Raw genomic sequence first — 23,193 nt, 5'->3', positions numbered from 1 at the left:
CTGTCGCTTTACCATCCTATTTGGCTACTTTAAGCTCATCAGATACAATCACCCCCAAATCCCGCTCTTCCTATGTGCTTAGAAGAATTTCACTTCCAATACTGTACCTCTCCCTTGGGCTTTTGCACCCTAAGGGGCAGATTTTCAAAGGCTGCGCTCGTAACCCGAGAAAATCTGCCCCTGCGCGCGCCGAGCCTATTTTGCATAGGCTCGACGGCGCGCGCAAGCTCCGGGACGCGCGTATGTCCCGGGGCTTGCAAAAAGGGGCGTTACGGGGGTGGGGCCGTGGGCAGGGCACCGGCCCGGGGGCGTGCCAGGGCGGGACCGAGGCCTCCGGCACATCTGCCGTGCCAAGGGATGGCACACTGGCAGCCGGCCAATGCGCACAAGTTACACCTGCCTGGAGGCAGGCTTAACTTTTGAGATAAAGGTCAGGAGGGGTTTTAGTTAGGGCTGGGGGGCGGGTTAGAAAAGGGAAGGGAGGGGAAGGTGAGGGGGGGTGGAAGGAAATTTCCTTCCAAAGCCGCTCCGATTTCGAAGTGGCCTCGGAGGGAACAGGGAAAGACATCGGGGCTCCCCTAGGACTCAGCGCACGCAAGGTGCACAAGTGTGCACCCCCTTGCGCACGCCGACCCTGGATTTTATAACATTCGCGTGGCTCTGTGCACGTTATAAAATCGGGCGTAGAATTGTTCGCGCCGGGTTGCACGAACAAATCTACGCCCTTGCGCTGTTTTTAAAATCTGGCCCTAAATGCATTACTCTGCAATTTTTTTGCATTAAACCTTAGCTGCCAGACCCTAGAACATTCCTCAAGCTTCACTAGATCCCACTTCATGTTTTCTACACCTTCCTGGCTATCCACCCTGCTACAGATTTTGGTATCAGCGGCAAAAGACAAATCTTTTCCGATAATCCTTCCATTATGTTGCTCACAAAAATGTTGAAAATAACCTGTCCAAAGACAAATTCCTGAGGCACATCGCCAGTAATACCCACCCCCCCCACCTCAGAGAGAATTCCAGTTACCATTATCCTTTGTCGCCTCACACTCAGCCAGTTTCTAACCCACAGGCCGATACAGAAAAAACCCGTGGGAGAGCCGGTGAGCTCCCGCTCTCCCGACGCGCACCCAGGCCACTCTCCTGGGCGCGTGATTCAGTAAGAGAAAATATGTAAATTAGGGCTGGCAGCTGTCAGTGGGTTTGACAGCCGACGCTCAATTTTACCGGTGTTGGTTCTCGAACCTGCTGACAACCACGGGTTCGGAAAATGGACGCCGGCAATGATATTAACGGATGCTGCTATGATATTAAGTCGAAGGGTATACAGAAAAGCAGTTTTTTCTGCTTTTCTGTACACTTTCCCAGTGCCGGCCAAAATTAACGCCTGCCAAAGGCAGGCGTTACTTTCTGGATCGCACGGAAATGACAAATAGGCCCATCAAAATGCATTTGCATGTTGCAGGCACTATTAGTTTCGGGGGGGGGGGGGGGGGGGGGTTGGCTGCGCGTTTTCCACGCGCTATTACCCCGTACTGTATAAGGTGTAAAAATAGCGCGTCAGAAATGCACAGCCAAACAGGGGCCAACAGTGCGCTCAGCCTGAGCACACTTTACTGCATCGGCCCGAATGTCAGTCACTGTAGGTCCCATACTAAGGGCAGTCAATTCTCCTTAGCAGAACCGTGTCAAAGGCCTTACTGAAATTCAAGTACACTGCATCTAGCACTCTCCCTTGATCCAGCTCTCGGGTCACCCAATCAAAGAAGTTGATCATATTTGTCTGACAAGATTTACCTCTGGTAAAACCATTCTGCCTCACATCTTGCAATCCATTGGATTCCAAAAACTGCACTTTCCTCTGTTTTAGCAGCATTTCCATTGATTTGTTCCCACAGAGGTCAGACTAACCAGACTGTAATTCCCAGCCTCCTCCTTACTTCCACTTTTATGAATAGGAACCACATTTGCCCATCTCTAATCCTCCGGAACCATTACAGACTCTAAAGAAGCATTGAAAAGGTCAGCCATCTGAAGAAACCCTTAGTACCCTCGGATGTATCCAATTCGGCCCCATCGCCTTATTTACTATACGTTTAGTTAGCTCCTCATGAACACTTTGTTCTGAAAATCAATTCAGGTTTACTGCACTTCCAATCTTATTTGTGTTTGTGTGGCCCTGCTCCAGGCTTACAGCATTATTAGAATTTAAGTAGGATATCTCCCTGCATAAAACAGTTTATAATCTAATTAGGTACCTGAGATAACCAGAGATAAAGGTCACAAGCCTCAGGGAGATGGGAGGAAGGAGGCAAAGTGGGTTTTTAATCCTGGTTTCTCAGCCCATTGCTCTAACCACTAGGCCAATCCTCTATAGAATCCCATCAGGTGGCAGTCTGCGAAATATGTGGTCTCTCTATGCACCAGTACAAGCTTTTATGCAACTTAGGAATTGTTGCAACTGAGCATTTTCTGTTTTCATTATTTTTTTAATCCTACCATGCAAAGAATCTTCTTTTCCTCTAAGATCTACTATAAATGGCTTCCATTCTTTCCTTGTTATCTCTCACATACCTTATCACATACAATCTAAGCACAGCTGTGACTAGCTATGGCCAAACCAGCAGGATGCAGCTTCCTTCGGAGCTATTTCAGCTGTTGTACTGATCAGGAGGAGTCAGTCATCTCTCCTTACAGCAGTGTTTAGTCATCCTTCCCCAGGTGTGCTACTTCAATGGCACTGCTAGTGCCAACTACCAAGAAAGCTAAGACAAGAGTTACATGAGGTCTATATATTTTTATTTAATGAATAGAAAATTAGTTACATTGATTACCACTACCATAATAATATTATATATTTATGTATGCATTATTGCCATTATCATTATTATTTTAGCCACTTTTTACACAGTTTGTGCTCTTCATAATCCAGTACTTCTTTCTGAAATGTGCAATGAAGCAGGGCAATATTTCAGCAAAAAAATAATGCCTAGGTCCCATAGCACAAGGTGTCTGGGGCTTTTTTGAATCACATTACTCCTTTCACCTTTTTCCTTTGAAATTATTTATTGTGAGATTGCAATGCTCTTTCTATCATGAAACAGCATTGAGTGTATGCAAGCTTAAATCACTATTGCAGTGGTACTCAGCATTTCTATATGTGACCATTATCCTACGATAACTTGCAGTTAAGGGAAACTTTTCCTGATCTGTTAAGCTTTCTTTTTCTATGTGCTCAGTCAGGTGGTGTAGAGGAGGAACATCACCGTGAAGAATTACCAATTCTCTCTATAGCCATATTTAAATCCTGGATCAGACTAGGTATGAGTGGGTATTGAGAAGACTATCAGAATGCCTGGATTTGTTTAGCAGCTGGATGTTGCATAATAAACTGGTTTTAAACTGGTTTTAAATAAATGTTCATTTTATGTATTGTTTTAGATTTTATACATCGCTTTGGATGATTTTACTGTAAAACCTGAAAAGCAATTTATAAATTTTATTAAATAAATATACTCTGGATGAGAGAAATATAGATTTCCCAACTCTACTGGTTACCTTTGATGAGCACGTCCTGATTACAAAATCAGAAGTTAAGATCTTTAGAGTGACAGTAGATTCTGATTTCTCAATGCGGCGCCACATTAAAAATGTGCAGATGTCTGCTTTCTAGCAATTCCTGATCATTCAGAAACGCCATCCTTACTTATCTAGAGATAATCTTGCAAAAGTCATTCGTGCTGCAGTGATGAGATGCTCAGACTACTGCAGTGTGTTACACATGGGGCTACAGAAGAAATGTCTATTAGTTGCATTATGTTATGAATACAACTGCTAGGACTTTGTTGGGATTCAAATTAAATGACCATATTTTCCTCTGTTTTAGATAGCCTGTTTTATTTTGCTTGTAGTTTAAAATGGCCACCTAAGTCTTAGTTTCTAAATGGCTCTGCTCTCTTGAGACTGCATCTTAAACTTTGTTCTGAAAAGACTGTGGCAGTCTGCGCAAGATGTCACTGTGCATACCTACAATTAAAATTAAAAATATGGAAACTCGAAATAGTGCTTTCTCTTGTGCAGCACCTATTCTGTAGAATTCATTGCCTAAAGATTTATGGTTAAGTGAAAATTAGCTGTCATAATGCCTCTGTATCGCTCCATGGTGAGACCGCACCTTGAATACTGTGTACAATTTTGGTTGCCGAATCTCAAAAAAGATATTATTTCGATGGAGAAGGTACAGAGAAGGGCTACCAAAATGATAAGGGAAATGGAACAGCTCCCCTATGAGGAAAGACTAAAGAGGTTAGGACTTTTCAGCTTGGAGAAGAGACGGCTTAGGGTGGATATGATAGAGGTGTTTAAAATCATGAGAGGTCTAGAATGGGTAGATGTGAATCAGTTATTTACTCTTTCGGATAATAGAAAGACTAGGGGGCACTCCATGAAGTTAGCAAGTAGCACATTTAAAACTAATCGGAGAAAGTTCTTTTTCACTCAACGCACAATTAAACTCTGGAATTTGTTGCCAGAGGATGTGGTTAGTGCAGTTAGTATAGCTGTGTTTAAAAAAGGATTGGATAAGTTCTTGGAGGAGAAGTCCATTACCTGCTATTAATTGAGTTGACTTAGAAAATAGCCACTGCTATTACTAGCAACAGTAACATGGAATAGACTTAGTTTTTGGGTACTTGCCAGGTTCTTATGGCCTGGATTGGCCACTGTTGGAAACAGGATGCTGGGCTTGATGGACCCTTGGTCTGACTCAGTATGGCATGTTCTTATGTTCTTAAGGCGTGTAAAGCTTGGTTTTCTTTTTTTGTTTTTTTTTAACTGCTGTTTTTAAACATTGATGATCTGCTGGACTGTTAAATAACTTCGGACCATGCTTCAGATGTAATTCTCAACTGAACTGACTGTCTTTACATATCCAACTTATGTACATACTACATTTCAGTCAATGAATACAGTTGTGGAAATCTATACGGAGCAGTAGAACTCGTGGCTTCCACATTCAATGGGTTAACTCATTAGAATAGGCTATAACAGTCTTTCATTACTGCCACAGGAAAATGAGAGAGCTTCCAGTCTTTTGCTGAGTCCCCATTCCCATGAGCTATTTCTCTTAGCAATCTGTTTTTAAATCATAACCACTTTATAATAATTATACTTCCCATAGACTCGTTTGTCTTGACTAGATTGTAAGCTCCATAGAGTTGGGATTCTCATATGTATCTGTACAGTGCTGAGTATGTCTAGAAGAGTTTTAGGACTAAGTAGTAGTAGTAATCATAACTTATCTTTACCCTGGCTATGTGCCTTAGGGTTAACCTATCTCTCTCCTCTTTCTTTTGGATGGGAAAACAATCCTTTACTCACAAATCTAGGAGTCATCTTCAGAAAGATCCTCTCTGAGGGAGATAACCATCGTAGATGTACAGCATAAAACTCCCCAAGTCTCCAGGTGAATCCCAAAATTCCTCTGGTTCAGTAGCTCTTCTTCTCTGCATTCCTACTCCTTCATTTTCTGTGTCACACTGACTTTAATGAATCCAGAGCACCCCTGGCTATAAAGCCCAGTCTCCTAAGCTATACTGCAGGATCCTTTCCCACGGGGATCCCCTATACCTCTAAACAAGGGATACACTAATGCATATACTCAGTTCCAAAGTTCTTCGTCTTCACTGAGATTTGTGTTTATTAATTCCATATCAACTCCAGAGGCAAATGACAGAGAAAATCCACCGGACTAGGTGATGAAATTGACTTGAACTTTAGCCAGAACTGAATTCATTATTGCATAAGTGCACAAAGTATTTGTATGTCCCAGAATAATGCAAAGCAAAAGTTTGGAACTGTTCATTATAGAGCAACACAATGAATACTGAGAGCAGAACGCTGATGCATACAGTCTCTCTTTCTTAGATCTTCTTGCTGCTAACATTTTACAGCTAAGGAAACTACCATACAGTAACTATATCTTTTTCTCCTTGAAAAATGAATCAAATATAAGCAAACTCAATTCGGAGGAGACAAGACGACTGCCCCTGATGGCCACTGACTGAGGACATCTCACCCACCTGCCTGAATCCTCATTTTTGACTGAGATGGGCAGAAAGAAGCAAGAGAAGCTTGTGGTTTCTATTGGAGCTTTTATGCTGGTTCAGGGCCTGCTGGCAAACACATCCTGCATCAGTGATTGTCAACTTCTGCCCATGAGAATCAGACAGGGGAACCTTGCTGAGTTCTGTTGAAAAAACCCTGACCCTGCTTTGAACAATCCACCTTTATGGAAGTTCCCCCAATGATGTTAATTGTGCTGGTTGCAGCTGCTGGGCCAGTTTAGCGAAAGTTCTTGGATATGCCTGTGGACACAAATTGGCTGGAAGGGCCTAAGCAGCATTTAGAAGAGAATGAAGTTATAAATGGAAGTCAAGAGGAACCATATGTCTTACCATGTTGAGCCACAGAAGACCTGTAAAGAATGGGGTAAGCTATCTGACTGACTTGAACAGCTTGTTGGGCAACTGTAAGGATCAAGCTTTAGAGGTCAGGGTGATACTCCTGGTTTCTAAGAGAGTTCCGGTACCAGTGGCTACTTCATCCCAGGGAATGAATAGAGTTTGGAAGGGGACTTTCATTCCACTGTTACCCTTTTGTATATATGGAAGGTGGTTACCCACACTGAGACTATTCTAGCTGACTGTTGTTCAACTGCATAACTTCTCCAAGGATGCAGCTTCCAAGGTGGGAGGAAATGATAAGAAGTTAAAGGAAGTGGACAGTTTGGTATTCTTTATAGGAACACAGGTCTACCCATTACAATGAAAAAAAAAGAATGGTCCACATCAAGGAAATTTTAGTTTTGCACAGCAAGATGGAGTGCTTGGAGAATGCAGCCAGAACAAAAAATCTGAGGCTGCTCAACTTTCCAAAGTCCAGATTGTTGTCTTCACAGGAACTATTCAGGAGATATCTTAGAGATGTACTGAAAATCTCCAATGGGAAAGATATTGTTTCTACAAAAATATATTATATTCTGTCGGCAAAAAGAGGTGTAAATAAAACAGAAGAAGCTTTGGATCCTATCATCTCCACAAATAGCCTTGATCTGTCATCTTTTTTTGAGACATCTCAAGATAAAGGGGTCTCCTTTAGTTCAGAAGTGTACAAAGACTTTTCTCATATTTATAATATAAAGATATTTCCTTGTATGGACAGAAATTACAAGTTTTCCTGCTCAACTCAACTTAGGGGGAATTTTTTCCTACAGATGACACTATTTTTGGGGCTATTTTTTTTTTCTTGAAGTTCCCATGCCAAATGTATTATATGTTATCAAAATAATAAGTATATCTTTGTTGACCCTTCTCATTTGGAAATTTTCCTGGTAGACAAGAATGTGTCTAAGTAATTTTTTCCTTGTTTTGATCTTGCTATCCATAGGGTGAGTTGATGGTTCATTAAGGCAGTGGTTCTCAACCTTTTTTCTGTCGGGACACACCTGACAGACTGTTCTCACATGTGTGACACACTGAACACATGACCATCATAGGGCTAAATGTAAAAGTACAGTTTGCATCCACAGGAGCTCCCCCGACCCACAATTATGGATTTAAAGCAGAATTATGACATTCCCTGTACAACTCACCATACAAAAAAGATATTCTGGTTCTAGTGTCATCTCAGTAACAGCAACACAAACTCCTACTAGCAGGCTCAATAGCCCCACCTATGAAAAGACAGCAGTTTATCACCAATGCATGTCCTCTTGAGAAAATACAACAAATAAGACTGATACAAATGCTTACATGTTAGTAAAATACCTCACCTCAGTCACATGCACAGAATCAACCTAACATTCTCCCAGGATCTGCAGTAATGCACATAAACTAATCTGCACACAGTTACACCTGTATTATGGAATGTACTCAAACAGTAACAACCCTACCTATGAAAAGAAAACACTACAAATATTAATTCAGGCCCTAAACACCAATACACCTCCTATTAGGAAAACAGAACTAGCCAAGCAGCTATAGCTCCCAGCACAGAAATAATTGTATAACTATACTAATAAGCAGAATAAATGTTTCACAACAACTATGAACAGAATAATATCCAACAATTAAAAACTCATAAAAAGTATTTAAAATTCTCCAAACACCAATAAAATATTTCAAAACAGCAGACACATCACATAATATTCAGTAATTAAAATGGCAATCAAGAAAAATAAACTTAAAAAGCCACCTTTACTAAGCCCCCTCCAGCAACTCTCCTACTCCTCTTCCATGCAGGCCAGTAGCACACACCAGAAGCATTAGTGGCTGACGATCTGTACTCATGGCCCTTTTCCTTAGGGCCCACGACCAGTCTCTCTGTCTCTCACACACACACACACACACACACACATACATACCAGTCACACCCCCATGACCAGTTTCTGTCTTTCACACACCAATCATCTCCCGACCAGTCTTTCTCTTACACACATACCAGTCACCTTCCCGAACAGTGTCTCTCTCTCATGCACACACACACACACAGGCTTCCCACTTCCATGTTCTATCTTACATATACAGGCTTCTCACTCCCATGCTGTGTCTCACACACACCCAAGTTTCTCACTCCTATGCTAGCTCTCGCCATATGCACAGGCTTCTCATTCCCATAATCACTTTCTTTCTCTCTCACACACACATACCAGTTTCTGTCTCTCACACACTAATCATCTCCTGACCAGTCTCTCTCTTACACGCACACCAGTCACCTTCCTGAACAGTCTCTCTCTCGTGCACACACACACACACGCTTCCCACTCCCATGTTCTATCTTACATATACAGGCTTCCCACTCCCATTCTGTGTCTCACACACACCCAGGTTTCCCACTCCTATGCTAGCTCTCTCCACATACACAGGCTTCTCATTCCCATAATCACTGTCTCTCACTCTCTCACACACACACACAAACCAGTCATCTCCCTGACCAGTCACTTCCATTGTTTCTCCTATATACACACACACACATCATCTCTCTGACCAGTTTCTCTCAATCACACACGTGCTCTCTCTCACACACTTACATAGATGATCTCAATCAAATGCTCTCACTTACACACAGGCTCTCAGTCACAGTTACACATGCACACTCTCAATCACACATACATTCTCTCACTTACAGACAGACAGGCTGGCTGGCTCTCTCACTTCCTCCCCCCCCCCCCCCCCCGCACAAATGGTAGCTGCAGCAGCCTCCTCCTCTAGCTCCCCCGGGCCAAGAAAGAAGAATCCCATCGGCCACGGGAGGCTAATTCTGCTGTCTCATGTGCCGATTTCTGGCTGCTTCTGATTTTGCTCCGGACCGCGGCTACTGCCGCCGCCGCTACTTTTTCTTGCAGCATGGCGCTTTCTTCTTCCCGCGCACCCCACTGCACATCACTTCCTGTTCCGGGGCAGGTACGGGAAGAAGAAAAGACCCAGCCGCAGTTGCATTAACACTGCTGCCGTTCCCGTCCGGGCTTGAACGTGCTGATAGCCCGGGCAGCAACGGCAGCAGTGGAGGATCGTCCCTCTCTCGCTCGGTGAAGGAAGAGGAGGGACGAGCAGCGGGAGACCGGTGAGCCAGCGGTTGAGAATCGCTGCATTAAGGTATAATTTAGTTGTTCGGATAGTCATTTAAATGACCTTTATGAGTTTATTTTATTTTATTTCGCCCTCCCCTCCCCCATACTATGGGCTTGACATATATTATGCAATTGGAATAAAATTTCTCTTTCCTTCTTTTATTTCCTATGTTAATCTACATAATTATGGTAAACTTTGTTACCGTCTAATAAACATATAAGCAAGTTCTTCACTTTACAGGTTACATTTATCTATTTAATTGTAGGGATTTAGTAAATCTTTATTTGGACATTTTAGTTGCTAAAATAGGTAACACACCCCTTCTACACACACACACCCACACTTTTAAAAGTTGCCACTTTATTATTATGATTTTAACTTCCATCACAATACTTCCAAAATCTTTACACTTTTTTTTTTTTCAAATTTCAGCATTTAAATTTTAATAAAACCTTCTGGTTCCTTGTAAATATAGCTGCTGCTCTTTTTATAGTTGCTGGAGGTAAACTACACATAAAGTGGAAATGCGAATGAATTTGGGTATTTAACAAACTGGACATTTTTCTTTTGCTAAGGGAAAGGGGAGTACTATTATTCTTAGGTGTCAGAATGGGTTGGGCCACCTGAGCCTTAGCCCGATCAACTTTCAGGCCCTGATATCCCAGAAGTGCTCTTTCAGTCACAGACTGTTTCTCTGCAACTTTGTGCCATGGGGGTGCCTGTGTTCTTGTACTGAGTCTCGCACCTCAAAGCAGCAGAGAGCTATGTGGTGTCTGCAGGAGCACTGCCAGAAGGCTGGGGTGTGGGAGTCTGAGGCTGGGTGGGAGGGGTCTGGTGCTGGAGATGGGATCCAGGGCTTGAGGAGGTCCAAGGCCGGTTGGGGCAGGGGGGAATCAAGGCTGGAGGTTGGCTGGCTTAGGTGGGAGAAAGGGGAAAAGTCTAGGTTGGTTGGCTTGGGGGTCCAAGGCTGGTTGGAGGAGTCGAAGCCAGCTTGCTGGCTGTGGGGAGAGGGGATTTAAGGCTGAGGGTAGTGTGTGGCTGATTTGCTCCCCCCTCCTCAAAAGGCATTCTTCTGCTCATTACTCATACCTCAGACTTTCTGTTTAAGGTTTACCACCTGTACAAGCAGAAATAGATAATCATTCTGTTTTCTTTTTACCTTGTAAAAACGTACAAACTTTGCTTTAGAATATTTAAATGAGAAGCTTTAAAAAAAAAAATGGAAGAAAGTATAAAAGCAATTTTGAAACCCAGCACAGGGCATGCAAGTACACCTTCACAGGGAAACTCTCTCTTTGAAAATGCAGGAGCCGACTGTGCAGCAGCTATGTGAATACTCATGGCCTTTGCCCATTCTTTGTAACAGCAACAAAGTCCCACTCTTGGTTGTTGGCATGGGCAAACAATACTTTTACCTGAGCTAGGGCAGCTTTCAACTCTCCTCCACCCCATTTTACCTGGGTAAATAGTTTAAAAACTGTCCTCTGAGCGTATAAACGGCAGCACTACCCATACCCTTGCAGCGCCGTCTCCATCCATCTCATTCTCATCTGACACCTTATCCTCCCTGGATGGCAGCTCCCAGCAGAACGGCCTCAACTCCTTCCTGCCGGGGCCTGGGACCGAGAGGTAGACTATCCCAGCTAAGGAGCTTCCTTTACCGACCTGCTTCGAGAGTGGGCACCAAGCTCGTGCAGGCCAAGATTGCAGGAGAAAGAGGAGGAACCCCATGAGAACCAGCTGGCTTTTTTCTTTCTTTGCACGCAGCGGGTAAGAGGGGGTGGGCAGCCACAGAGCACCGGGATACATGCAGCCTGAGAGCAAGAGGCACAGTCTGACTCTGCTCGCCTTTGTCTCCCATTTAAAACCACACACAGAAGCTTTGCTGGGGCTTACTGTGTGAGCTTTGAAGTACTGCAGAGAAGTTGCGCAGAATGTGGGTGACATGCGATATATTGAGGTGGCACCTCCTTATTGTACAGGCAGAGCTCATAGCACTGCTGCATGGAGCTAGCCCAGGACCTTGCGTATCCTGACCTAAATAATAAAGGATACAGCTTGGAGGCTGAAGGATATATGACAGGGACTCCCAGCTCATGGTTGGGTGAGGGATGTATATTTGTTGCACCTGTAGGCTTCTAAGTACACATGGCAGGTGTCTGCATCGTCCAGCACTGACACTCACTTGTACACTCGGGCAAAAGACAAGTTTTCTGAGTACCGTGACTGTGCTGTGATGGCAGGCCAGCACATGCCCTGGAACAGTACTGAGAACCCAGATGTCAAAAGTGAAAATGTTTTCTTTCCTTTGCATCTTGTAGATCTTTAACATCTTAGAACAGGAAAGAGTGCAACATATTTTGTTAGTTGTCATGGGTTTACTTTTAAAATTCTTTTCCTTCCAAAAGGTCTTCACTATTTACTTGCAAAGTCCATCTGTATTCAAATGTATTTTTCAACAGACCTAAGCGATTCCTGTTTCTTCTTCATCTGTTCTCTGCAAATATAGAACTAGAAAAATGTTTGCATTTTGGGATCGATCTGCCAAATTTGAGACTTAGAAACATTTCAGTTAGAAGATTATTCATTGATTTTGGCAGATAAAACTAGGCACGCTGGAACTAATTTTGAAAGGAGTTAAGCTACTATAGTATACTCCAATGTAACAATTTGTCGCAATTATAGCAATTTTCAAAAGCCATTTACCCTCATAAGTCCACTTAACACAGGTAAATCCTATTGTCAAGTCAATGGCATGTACTATAACAATTTTCAAAAACCCATTTACATAGGTAAAGTGCATTGACATGTGTAAAACCCAGTTTTAAGCTTTTGAAAATTGGGCCCACTGTTGCTAAAAACAGCACAGCCATTTATACAAGTTTGTATGTTTCTCCCCCACCCCTGCTTGCAATCATGCTATTTTAGCTTCACTAAAATATACATGGCCCTCACTTATCCCTTTTCAGATGGGCACGCCCTCTCCAGATAATTGATTTCATTTCATTAAATGTATTATCCTCTTAACACAAAAAGGCCTAAGGGATTTACAATATAAATAGCATTCATAATAAAAACATAAATATCGAAATATAAACATAAAACACACAAAAACATTCAATTAGCTAACAAACAAAACAAAATAATTTCAAGCTGCAAATAACTAATAAAAGAAGTCTAGTAGACCACTATCAAAAAAATGCCTGCTTCAATAAAAAGCTTTTTAAAAGAAGTCTAAATTTCTTGAGGCGGACTTGTAGCCGAAGATCCATCTGTAAAGAATTCCAAAAAATAGGTGCCGCATTGGACCTGGGAGAGGAAGCACAGTGAGCACACTTCAGTTATATCATCTAGAACTAAGGACATTGCCCACACAATGCTCAGAACCACTTGCACAGCCCAACTCTTCAGGATTCAGTGGGGGAAAAGGATAAAATAACAAAACAATCGAAATCTTTTATTCCTGCTGTAAAAGCTATACAGAAGTTAAGGAAGGGTCAAATTCATATATGGAAAATACTTATCAAATCCCTTTGCATGCTTTCCTCATTCAAATCTTATGTTAGGAGAGTAAAAAAGAAAAATTAAAATTGGTATGGTTTCCAAAGGAGTAGCAGAAAAAAATAAGGGCAAAAAGATTAGCATGCAAAAGGTACAGAGGATTTCAAAAAGAAGAGCACGGGAAGAATAAAGCTCAAAAGGGAAGTGTAGGGTAGGTAGTGAAGGTGAAAGAGAAAGTAAGGTTAACTAAAACAGTAAAGCAAGGTGATGACGTTTTTCAGGTAGGTTAGTGAAATGAGGAAGTACACAGGTGGTATCCTAATACTGAGAAAAGAAAAGGACTGTGGAGGGTGAAAAGGAAGAAGCAAAAATGTCGAACAATATTCACTGAAAAAGAGATAAAAGATGGCACCACTGATTATTGGCAAAAGCAGATTTTGTATTCGGTAGCTGCAACCCCTTTGAAAAAAGAAATAGTTTATGCAGAACTAGTAAAACTTCAAGTGGGCATAGTGATGGGGCTGGATGGGATACATCCTGAAATATTAAGGGAGCTCAGAGAAGTTCTGGCTGGTCTGCTAAAGGATCTGTTTAGTAGATCTTTGGAGACGGGTGGCCCCATGAGACTGGAGAATGGCAGATGTTCTTTTTTTTTTTTGCAGAGGAGGTACAGGTCAGTTAGTCTAAGCTTGGTAGTGGGAAAATTAATGGAGACTACTGAAGGAAACAAGTATTTCAAATCCAGCGGGTTGCAGGATCTAAGGCAGCACGGTTTTTACCAGATTGTCACAAACATTTTGTTAATTTCTTTGACTAAATGACTAGTGAATTAGGGTGTGAGCTGGATGTGGTTTACTTGGATTTTGGCAAAGCTTTTGATACCGTTCCACATAGCGGTTCATAAATAAACTCAGCAGCCTGGGGATGGGGGTCTCAAGGTGATAGACTGGATTAGAAACTGGTTGACTGATAAACATCAGAGGGAATTGGTAAATGGATTCTCTCTGAGGAAAGTGCCTCGAAGATGGTTTTAGGACTGTCTCTGTTCAGTACTTTTGTAAGCAATTGTTGTGGATGGGTTAGAAGGAGAAGTTTGCCATTTCTGAGGATAATGCTAAGATCTACAAGAGCATGGACAGCCCTGGGGAAGTAGATAGAATGAGAAGTGATTTAAGAAAAACTGAGGAGTGGTTGAATGTTTGGCAGTTAAGACTTAGTGCAAAAAAGTGATATTTTAATGATTAAAATGATCAGATATCTTGGAAATAACAAGAAATAACTCAATGACGACCTATGTTTCTTAACTCGTTATGAGCCATAAGACTTTTCTGCCTGTTACCTTCTCATCACCCATTAAACTTAGAACATTTCTCAAGTTTTGCTAGATCCCTCCTCGCATTTTTCACACCTTCCTGGGTGCTTACCCTGTTGCAGATTTTGATAAAAGAGTAAACTGGTAGTTAGAGCATCAGGCTACAAACCAGGAAGACCAGGGTTCAAATCCCACTGCTGCTGCTTGTGACCTTGGGCAACTCAATTTACCCTCCATTGCCTCAGGTACAACCTTGAGCTAGATTCATCATTTTGCTATAAATTTCGCGAGAATAGCACCTGCGATATTTCACATCACAAGCTGAGAAGTGCCCAGACAGGATTTTATCGCATTTTGGGTGAGAGAAAGAGACTTTATAAGGCTCTCATATAAGAAACTGTTTATAACTCTGTAAGAGGGGCACCTAGTAACTCGGGGTGAGGTTTTTGGTTGTGGTCTAGGTTTGGGGGGGGGGGGGGGCAATGTTACATGCACAGTCAGAGGTACGAACAGCACAGTAGACATCAGTGTGCATCAAGCTAGGTCGAGAATACATTGTACAAATCTCATCTTTTTATACCTTTCATCACTCCAAATCATGTAAAATCTTCACTGATGTCCACTGTGCATGTAAAACTGCCCCCCAAAACCTAGGCCACCATCAAAACCTCGCCCTGAGTTCTGAATGGCCCCTCTTACAGTGATATAAAATGTTGACTAATATATGTGCCTCCCCAGAGTCTCTCTCTCTCTCTCCTCTTCTCCCCCTCTCCCTGCCCAAACTGGGATTTGCGATAAATGTCACAAATCCCTTTTCGGGCATAACACACATCATAATGCCAGGAAAAAAAGGTGTAGTTATTTCTGGCATTAAATCCCGCGATAGCGTGCGTTATGTTATCACATGCAATGTTAAGCACCCCTCATTTTCATAAACTCAACCCAAACTCCTCCCAATTGACTAAATTTTTCAAATTTGCATACACATCTCACGATGCGTTATTGTATGTGTTATGGCGTTATCGTGGGCATTAGGGCCCTAATGCCTGTGATAAGGCCCTAATGTGATTTGATGAATGATCCCCCTTAGATTGAAAGACCTCTGGGGATAGGGAAAGACCTACCTGCATGTAATCCACTTTGAAGTGCTGAAAAGTAGAATATAAAAAAATTAAAGAGACAAAACCTTTCTGGATAGCTTTTCTACAATATCACTTACGAAAATGTTGAAAAGAACTGATCCAAGTACCAATGCTTGCAGCACACTAGTAATAACGACCCTCTCCTTGTAATGAACTCCATTTAACACCACTCTTGTAGCTGTAAGGATACAATGCAGTGCTTGCCTCCTGTCGGCAAGGACTATTAGTGAGCCAAATTTGCTGTTGCTCAAACCTCCAAGCCAAACCCTATGGCTTGGAGGTTGGGCTGGCAGCATTTTCCCTGTACTGCCACAGCTTTAAAAGCTTTACTCACTCAGTGTACCTCGCCTCAGTATGGAGTCATCTGTGTTCTGGCTCTTTGTTGCTGTACTCTTGTATTTGGTCTTCTAGTTCTAGCTCTTCTGTTTGGTATTTGGCCCCAGTTTATTGGCCATCTTGTTTTGTCTGTGTTCGTCCTATGTTGGTTTTTTCTTGGTTCTCTGCAGCTCATCGAGTGTACCACCCACTGACAGAACCCGAGAGTGTGGCTTGAGAGAGAAGGTTGGCTGGTTCAGGCAGAAGACCCTGACACTTTACCAGCCCTGTTCTGTGCAAGCCAGCAGTTCCTGGGTCCAGTCCCACTCCTTCTCTCTGAGTAAACCTTACCAGCATCCCAAGCTGTCACATCAAGCTGAGAACAACAGAACCACCCAGGAGAGGAGATATGCAACCCAGTGAGTCAGGCTAGATGTGTTGCCTATACCTTTCTACCACTGCCTCTGAAATATGTGTGGCTTATCAGCCTTCTGCTCTCCAGATTCCAGTCCAGTCAGCTGTTTCAAGCCATTTTTCAGTGACTTCTGCCCCAGGTCCAGGAAAGGCAGCCCCTGTGCCTGTCTCTTCTCTGGTTAAGTACCTGCCAGACTGTTCTAGATTCCAGGCCATGTTCTGCTCCAGTCTCTGCAATCAAAGAATCTGCTCCTGTAGAGACCCTGGTATCCAAATTCCAGGACCTTCAATGGTCTCTTGAAAGGGAGTCAGATTATGCTCCTGGCTGTACTCCTGATCCAGGCTTTGTGCCAAAGAATCCATTCTAGCAAAAAAGATATAGCTGCAATGGAGAAGGTACAGAGAAGGGCAACCAAAATGATAAAGGGGAATGGAACAGCTCCCTTATGAGGAAAGGCTGAAGAGGTTAGGACTTTTCAGCTTGGAGAAGAGACGGCTGAGGGGAGATATGATAGAGGTCTTTAAGATCATGAGAGGTCTTGAACGAGTAGATGTGACTCGGTTATTTATACTTTTGAATAATAGAAGGACTAGGGGGCATTCCATGAAGTTAGCAAGTAGCACATTAAAGACTAATCAGAGAACATTCTTTTTCACTCAAAGCACAATAAAGCTCTGGAATTTGTTGCCAAAGGATTTATTTATTTATTTATTTAGCGTTTTTCTATACCGGCATTCATGATTAGAAACCACATCATGCCGGTTTACATAAAACAAGGGGTGAGAACAAGAAACGAAAAACAAGTGCAAGGAGAACAAAAGTTACATTACAACAGGGTCTTAAAACTGGGAAGAGAAATTAGAATAAGAGAGACGAACGGAAGAGATTAAAATATTTACATTATTTACATTATGATATGAAATCTGTTGTATAGGATGTGGTTAGTGCAGTTAGTGTATAGGATGTGGTTAATGCAGTTAGTGTTGTATAGGATGTGGTTAGTGCAGTTAGTGTAGCTGGGTTCAAAAAAGGTTTGGATGGGTTCTTGGAGGAGAAGTCCATTAACGGCTATTAATCAAGTTTACTTAGGGAATAGCCACTGCTATTAATTTCTTCAGTAGCATGGGATCTTCTTAGTGTTTGGATAATTGCCAGGTTCTTGTGACTGGTTTGGCCTCTGTTGGAAACAGGATGCTGGGCTTGATGGACCCTTGGTCTGACCCAGCATGGCAATTTCTTATGTTCTAGCAGCCCTGCAGACTCTGCTTCTGAATGCCGCTCTAGTCAGCCTCTGATTCCACTTGAGGCCTTGCTACTGTGCAGACTCTGCTTCAACCAAACTTTGTTTCCACTTCCAGCCTTGCTCCGCTCCAGCTGGACTCTGACTATGCTCCCAACCTTGCTCCAAATGCCTTAACCCCATTTTCAGTTAGGATCCAGGGGGCAGGAGCTCTCCCTAGGGGTATCTGGAATCTGCTCTTTTTGGAGGAGAGGAAGTAGTGTGAGGAGTCCTCAGTGGGCCCAGTTTCTTGCTGCTCAGTCCTCTAAGCACGATGGCGTGGAGGTTCTACTGTCAACCATGTTCCCAGTGCTGCCACAGTCTTAAAAGCCTGCCTCACGGTACCTCGCTTCAGTTTGGAGTCATCTGTGTTCCATGTTGTGACCCTCCATTGCCTTAGTCTTCTAATTCCTTTCTAGTTCTAGCCCTTGTAATTTGCCTTCTGTTTGGTGTTTGGCCCCAGTTTAGTGGCCGCCTTGTTCTGTCTGTCCTGTATTGTTTTTGTCTTTGTTGTTTGGCTCCAGTTTGTGTGGCCTTCTGGGTTTGGCTTTGCTGTGCTTTGTCTTTTTGCCTGTCTGTCCTGTGTCTTGTGATTTTGGCCTTCTGCTTCTGTTTGTTCTTTCCTTAACCTTGTGTCTTGTGGTACACTCCCCTGGACTGCCTGGTGTTCATTTGTGGGCACCCATTTGTTCTTGGTTCTCTGCAGTCTTGCTCTAGTGGATGCTAAGTCCTGCCAGCCTCCAGAACTTGAGAGCAGTAGATAGGGGAACCAAGATGTCTGCATGCTCCTAGAATGTGTCAGTAGTATTCTCCATATCTGCTACTGTTTCTTGAAAATGAATTTTGATTATGGCCCAATGGAAGGGTAATCCCCCACCCCCCCACCCCCACCCGCCCTTCCCCCCCCCCCCCCCTTCCTAAGGCTTTCCCTTTTTTCCCCCTCCTTAGGCCTTTTTTTCCCCCCTCCCTAGGCTTTTCCCCCCTCCCAAGGCTTTCTCTTTCGCCTCTCCTTGCCCGCCCTTCCCCTTTTATCCTCCTATAATTTTACAAAATTGTTCAATTTAGTCCGATATAATCAATCCTATGCTAATTGTCACTAATGTAAATATTCCTTTTTCTGTAAATAAGTTCCTCTTATTTTCTTATGTTAACGGTTGTTTTTTATACTCTCACTCATGCTACCTATCTTTCCCTCTCTCCTTCCTGTCTCCCTTACCCCCCCCCCCCCCCTTTCTGGCCTGCTCCCATCCCCCGGCCCCCTGTTTCATTGTAATTTCCTCCTTTAACTGAGTTACTTGTAAACCGGCGTGATGTGCCTCACGAACGTCGGTATATTAAAAGTTATTAAATAAATAAATAAATAAATAAATAATCTGCTCTAACCTTTTTAACTGGAGTTGTTGAGCTTGAAGCCAGTACTGCTATTATGGACCCAGGCCTCTAGTCATGAAAACAAAGTGGACAAATATTCAGAAATTGTTACTTCTGTTTTATTCTGATGTTTCTTCTTTACAAGATGAATGTACAGTTTTGTTCAAAGGTAACATGGTACTTCATAAAATAGAAAAATCTGAAAATGTTGAAACGAAGAATCTTGTGTTTAGCCAATTTTCCAAAGTTGTCAAATGCTTCTGGTTGTGATTTATTGGAAAGTTATCTAAAAGAGGTTTTAGAGGCATCATTGCTACCTTTATTATATGCTTATTATTTGCCTTCTAAAAGTAGAGAACAGTCTGAAATTAATAACACTAAAGTTAAATTTAAATGTTTCTTTTGATGAGGCCTCTTTAGTTCTCCTGGCAGCATACTTGAAAAAGGCTATGTTGTTAGTAACTGTTGCTTGAGTCTGATCGAGATTGGATTTTCAAATTATATTTTTGCAGATGTGACAAAATTTCTCAGCCACCTAATAAGAATATTCCCAGATGTCAACAGGAAGACACACATTCATTGACAGGAATTTTTATTACTAAAATCTCAAGTGTTTTGCTATGGGTACTGCTTTCTTTCTCGGTTTCCCCTGTAAATGTAAGATGAATTACTAGTTTTCATTGAACCAGACCATTTGTCTGATTTTTCTGATTGACCAAAAGCATAGATTTAGAGAGGAGCTGATTTGGATTTGTAGTATAGTTAGATATGAGTAATTTCCTTCTCATATATATTTTGGCTGGCTATACTAGTATTGCCACCAGAACCTTATTTCCTTTTTAGAGTTCTGAATCTTGATCCCTTAATGGTGGACTTCAGTTTTGAAAGTAATGCACAATGTTTTAGTTTTCTTTAATGGTGGATTTAGAAATTGAAACTAATGTACAATTTCCTTTTATTTGTATTTGGTTTCTTTATTATAAATGCTGTGCAAAAGAAGAAAAGCGAAAGACATGGAGATGAGTCTATCCTTACTCCACCCCACTCAGTCCCAGGATCCTGAACAAAAGAGGCTGTAAGTTTATTTTATGCTGTGTTTGTATAAAAGTTGTATTTTGCTTGTTTAAGTAGTATATGGTGTCATTTTCTTTATGACCTATTTCATTTTGGACTGTGTATGCCACAACATTTGTGAAATGACCTGTAAGAGGAGGTGATGTATATTTTCAGAATGAAAAAGGGGTGCAAATTATATATATGCACAGCAGCTTGAGAATTGTGTTGGTATTGTGAGTAGTCAGTGTTGGTGAGTTATTCTTGCTAATGTAGCATTGGCAGTACTGTATGCGTCTTTTGTTGTTTCTGCAATCCTGTACATGTATAAATCCATGGATGTGTGTTGGAGTGTATGTGTAAAAAGACTTTTCCTAGGACAAGCATGATGGTAGTCCTCACAGATGAATGACATCATCAGATGGAGTCCGGCACAGAAAACTTTTGTCAAAGTTTCTAGAACTTTGACTGGCACACTGAGCATGCCCAGCATGCCACTATCCGCGTGTCCACGCGAGGTCCCCCTGCAGTCTCCGCAATGTTAGTTGCCTCGTGGAGCTCTACTCTATAAGTCTTTTTTCTTGTTCAAATATAAAAAATTTTTCCCGTCTTAATGTCTGGTCCCCCTTCTCTGGATGGTGTCCCTTCCATGGTGCGGTAGGTTTATTTTCTACCTTCTCTGCAGTCGATTCCCGGCGTGACGCTCCTTGGTGGCCACTGGCCATCAACCGCTTGTGGCTATTTTTCATGTCCGGTTTTTGTCGGTGCCCGTGGACCATGTCCATCATTGATCCACATGAGGTTTGTATTCTCTGCCTAGGGGCATCATACAACGTCCAATAGTTTCAGCTGTGTGATCAGATGACTCCCGAGGGCCGTCGTGCTCGGCTTGATAAAATGGAGATGCATTTTGGCCCCAAAAAGTCTACTCTATCCTCGCCTGCATTGGAGTCATTGATGCCCAGGGGTTGAGGGGATTGTTCAGGGAGTGAGGAGCTGGTGACAGGCCCTCCCTGATGTCGATGCTCTCAAAGATATGTGGATCCTCAGCTGCCTCTGTGCTGGAGAAAGACCAGGTTGAGCATTGTGGGAAATCACATAAACAACGGCGCCGGTTGCTGTCTGCACACGGCCCGGTTCTGGAGTGGCACCAGTGGCTGCCATGCCACCATCAAAGCGACCCCCGTGGTGAGGAAGCCCCATCCTCTGACAGACCTGGGTGTCCCAAGTGTTCCCTACCGTTATCAGTGCCGGGCACCAAGCCTCCTCGGGGTTCGGGGAAGGCTCCATAATGTCTCATCCACCTCCATCAGTCCTATCCTCACTGGACTTCCAGGAGGAGTTGGACCACAAGATACAGAGTGCAGTGTTCTGAGCCCTACGGGGCCTTGAACAGCCCCTAGCACTGGCCCCTGTAATGGTGCCAGTGCCTGTGCCATCTCACTTGGCGCCCCTGCTTGAGTGTTTGGACATCCTGCTCTGTGTCCTTCCAACGCAACCAGTGCCCAGGGGACCCTCAGTTCCCCAGTGGCCACTGATGCCCTCCTCCGGAACGATTCCTATCATCTGGTCCTCCGAGGAGGAAGATGCGCAGCGGCCTCCGGTAGCATTGGGTCCATTGGTCCCGAAGCCACAGTTCCCTGAACCCGTGCCTGGGACATCAGGATCCTCGCGGCCATTGATGGCTTTGCCGCCTTCAAGGCCACCGGTGCCTTTGATGCCTAGGCCAAAGAGCCTGGACAGGGCTTACCCTTGGAGGGCCCATATGACTCTGTTGCGTCCGTCAGTCTCAGACGGCTTCGACCTTTATGCCTCACCTTTCTCTCTGCTCTCCCCACTAGCCTTGGGAAGATGGCTGCCGTCGCGTCTGCTTGCCGCTCTCTCCGGTGTCCCTGGAGCGGCTCTGGCAATGCCTCATGCCATGTTTCTCCTAAGGGCTTTCTAGGGTGCGCATGCGCACGCCACCCACGTCTATATCCACATCATGGCGGGAACCTCGGGGGTGTCCCCCTCAAGTAATATCACGCCATCCGGGTATTTAGCCTTCCTTTGTTTGCTAGCTCATCGAGTTAGCAAGGATTGGATATGGATTGTGAATGGATGGAAAGCCTCCAGTCTGAGCTACTCTGCCGCTTCCTTGCTGCCGCTGGAAGCTCTCTCTGCCCTTCGGGGTATTTCTCTAACCTGGGTACCCACTCCTCGGGGGCCCTTTACTTTCTTTCAGGTGCCTATCTGGGATCAGGTACTCGCTCCTCGAGGGTCTGCTCTCCTGGACTCTGTGCCTGTGTCCAACTACTTCTGCCTGTTGGGATCTCCCCCTATACAGCTAGCAAATTAGAGTAATCTAACTTTCTCAGCCTGTCTCATCTACAGTTTTGCTGTGCTGGGAACCTGCATCCGGATATCCCGATACTATCTCTGTGAGACGGGTCTTCTCAGCCGAGGGTCCCTGGACTGCTACCTCTGGATCACCTCACTACTGCCACCTCAGGTGGAATATCAGCTGCATAATAAAAGACAAATCTCTGTGTTTGTGCGTCCCAAGTCTAGCTCCTCCCCGTGGGCGTGGTCATCTCCACAGTACCCAAGAATCTACTCACACCCCCAAACCACAACAGATCCATGGGGAGATGATACTTCGTATTCATCTTCTGAGGACTCTGGTGATCTCCTCTCGGATACTTCGCCACTGGATGAAAGGCATGTCTCCTCTGGAGGATCTCTACTTTGTGATTTCTTCAGGGCCATGGCTGAAGCCATTTCCTTCCAGCTCCTCATGGAGGAGGACGCTCGACATAAAATGTTGAAGTTCTCCAGTTTGTCAATGCTGCACAGGAGATAGTGGCCATCCCTGTCCATAATATCTTTTAGGTACTTTTCCTTAGGATATGGGAACATCCAGTGTCAGTTTCTTAGGTAAATAGGAAGGCAGTCGCCATCTATTTGATACAGCAGTCTTTGGGTTTTGAGAGATGCCATCTCCCTCTTCAATCCTTGGTAGTGGATTCAGCTCTCAAAAAGGCCAAGCGTTCACGCACCCATGTCTCCCCACCCTCTGGGCCGAGATTACAGGGAGCTGGATGCCCTCAGTAGGAAGGTGTTTCAGGGCGCTATGCTCATTGCCCATATCGCCTCCTACCAATTATACATGACCCAATACAACCGGAACCTGTG

General features: G+C 43.6%; 1 protein-coding gene across 4 annotated transcripts in view; it reads left to right on the top strand.

Annotated features, from left to right (window-relative positions):
• Positions 1–9,596: 9,596 nt before the first annotated feature.
• The window catches only part of NMNAT3 (nicotinamide nucleotide adenylyltransferase 3), a 151,415-nt gene continuing 137,818 nt past the window's right edge, over positions 9,597–23,193 (top strand). Inside the window, exons 1-3 of one of the 4 annotated variants that reach the window (XM_029617405.1) lie at positions 9,597–9,655; positions 16,093–16,320; positions 19,967–20,041. The gene's annotated coding sequence lies outside the window, so the exon portion shown is untranslated. Of the gene's footprint in view, positions 9,656–16,092; positions 16,321–19,963; positions 20,042–23,193 lie in introns of all 4 variants that reach the window. The other 3 variants (XM_029617403.1, XM_029617402.1, XM_029617404.1) reach the window with 3 other exon arrangements.

The sequence above is a fragment of the Rhinatrema bivittatum genome, chromosome 9 (genome assembly GCF_901001135.1).
Source record: "Rhinatrema bivittatum chromosome 9, aRhiBiv1.1, whole genome shotgun sequence".
Lineage (NCBI taxonomy): Eukaryota > Metazoa > Chordata > Amphibia > Gymnophiona > Rhinatrematidae > Rhinatrema > Rhinatrema bivittatum.
The sequence above is the reverse complement of the archived record's forward strand: the minus strand, read 5'-3'. Positions and strand labels throughout refer to the sequence as shown.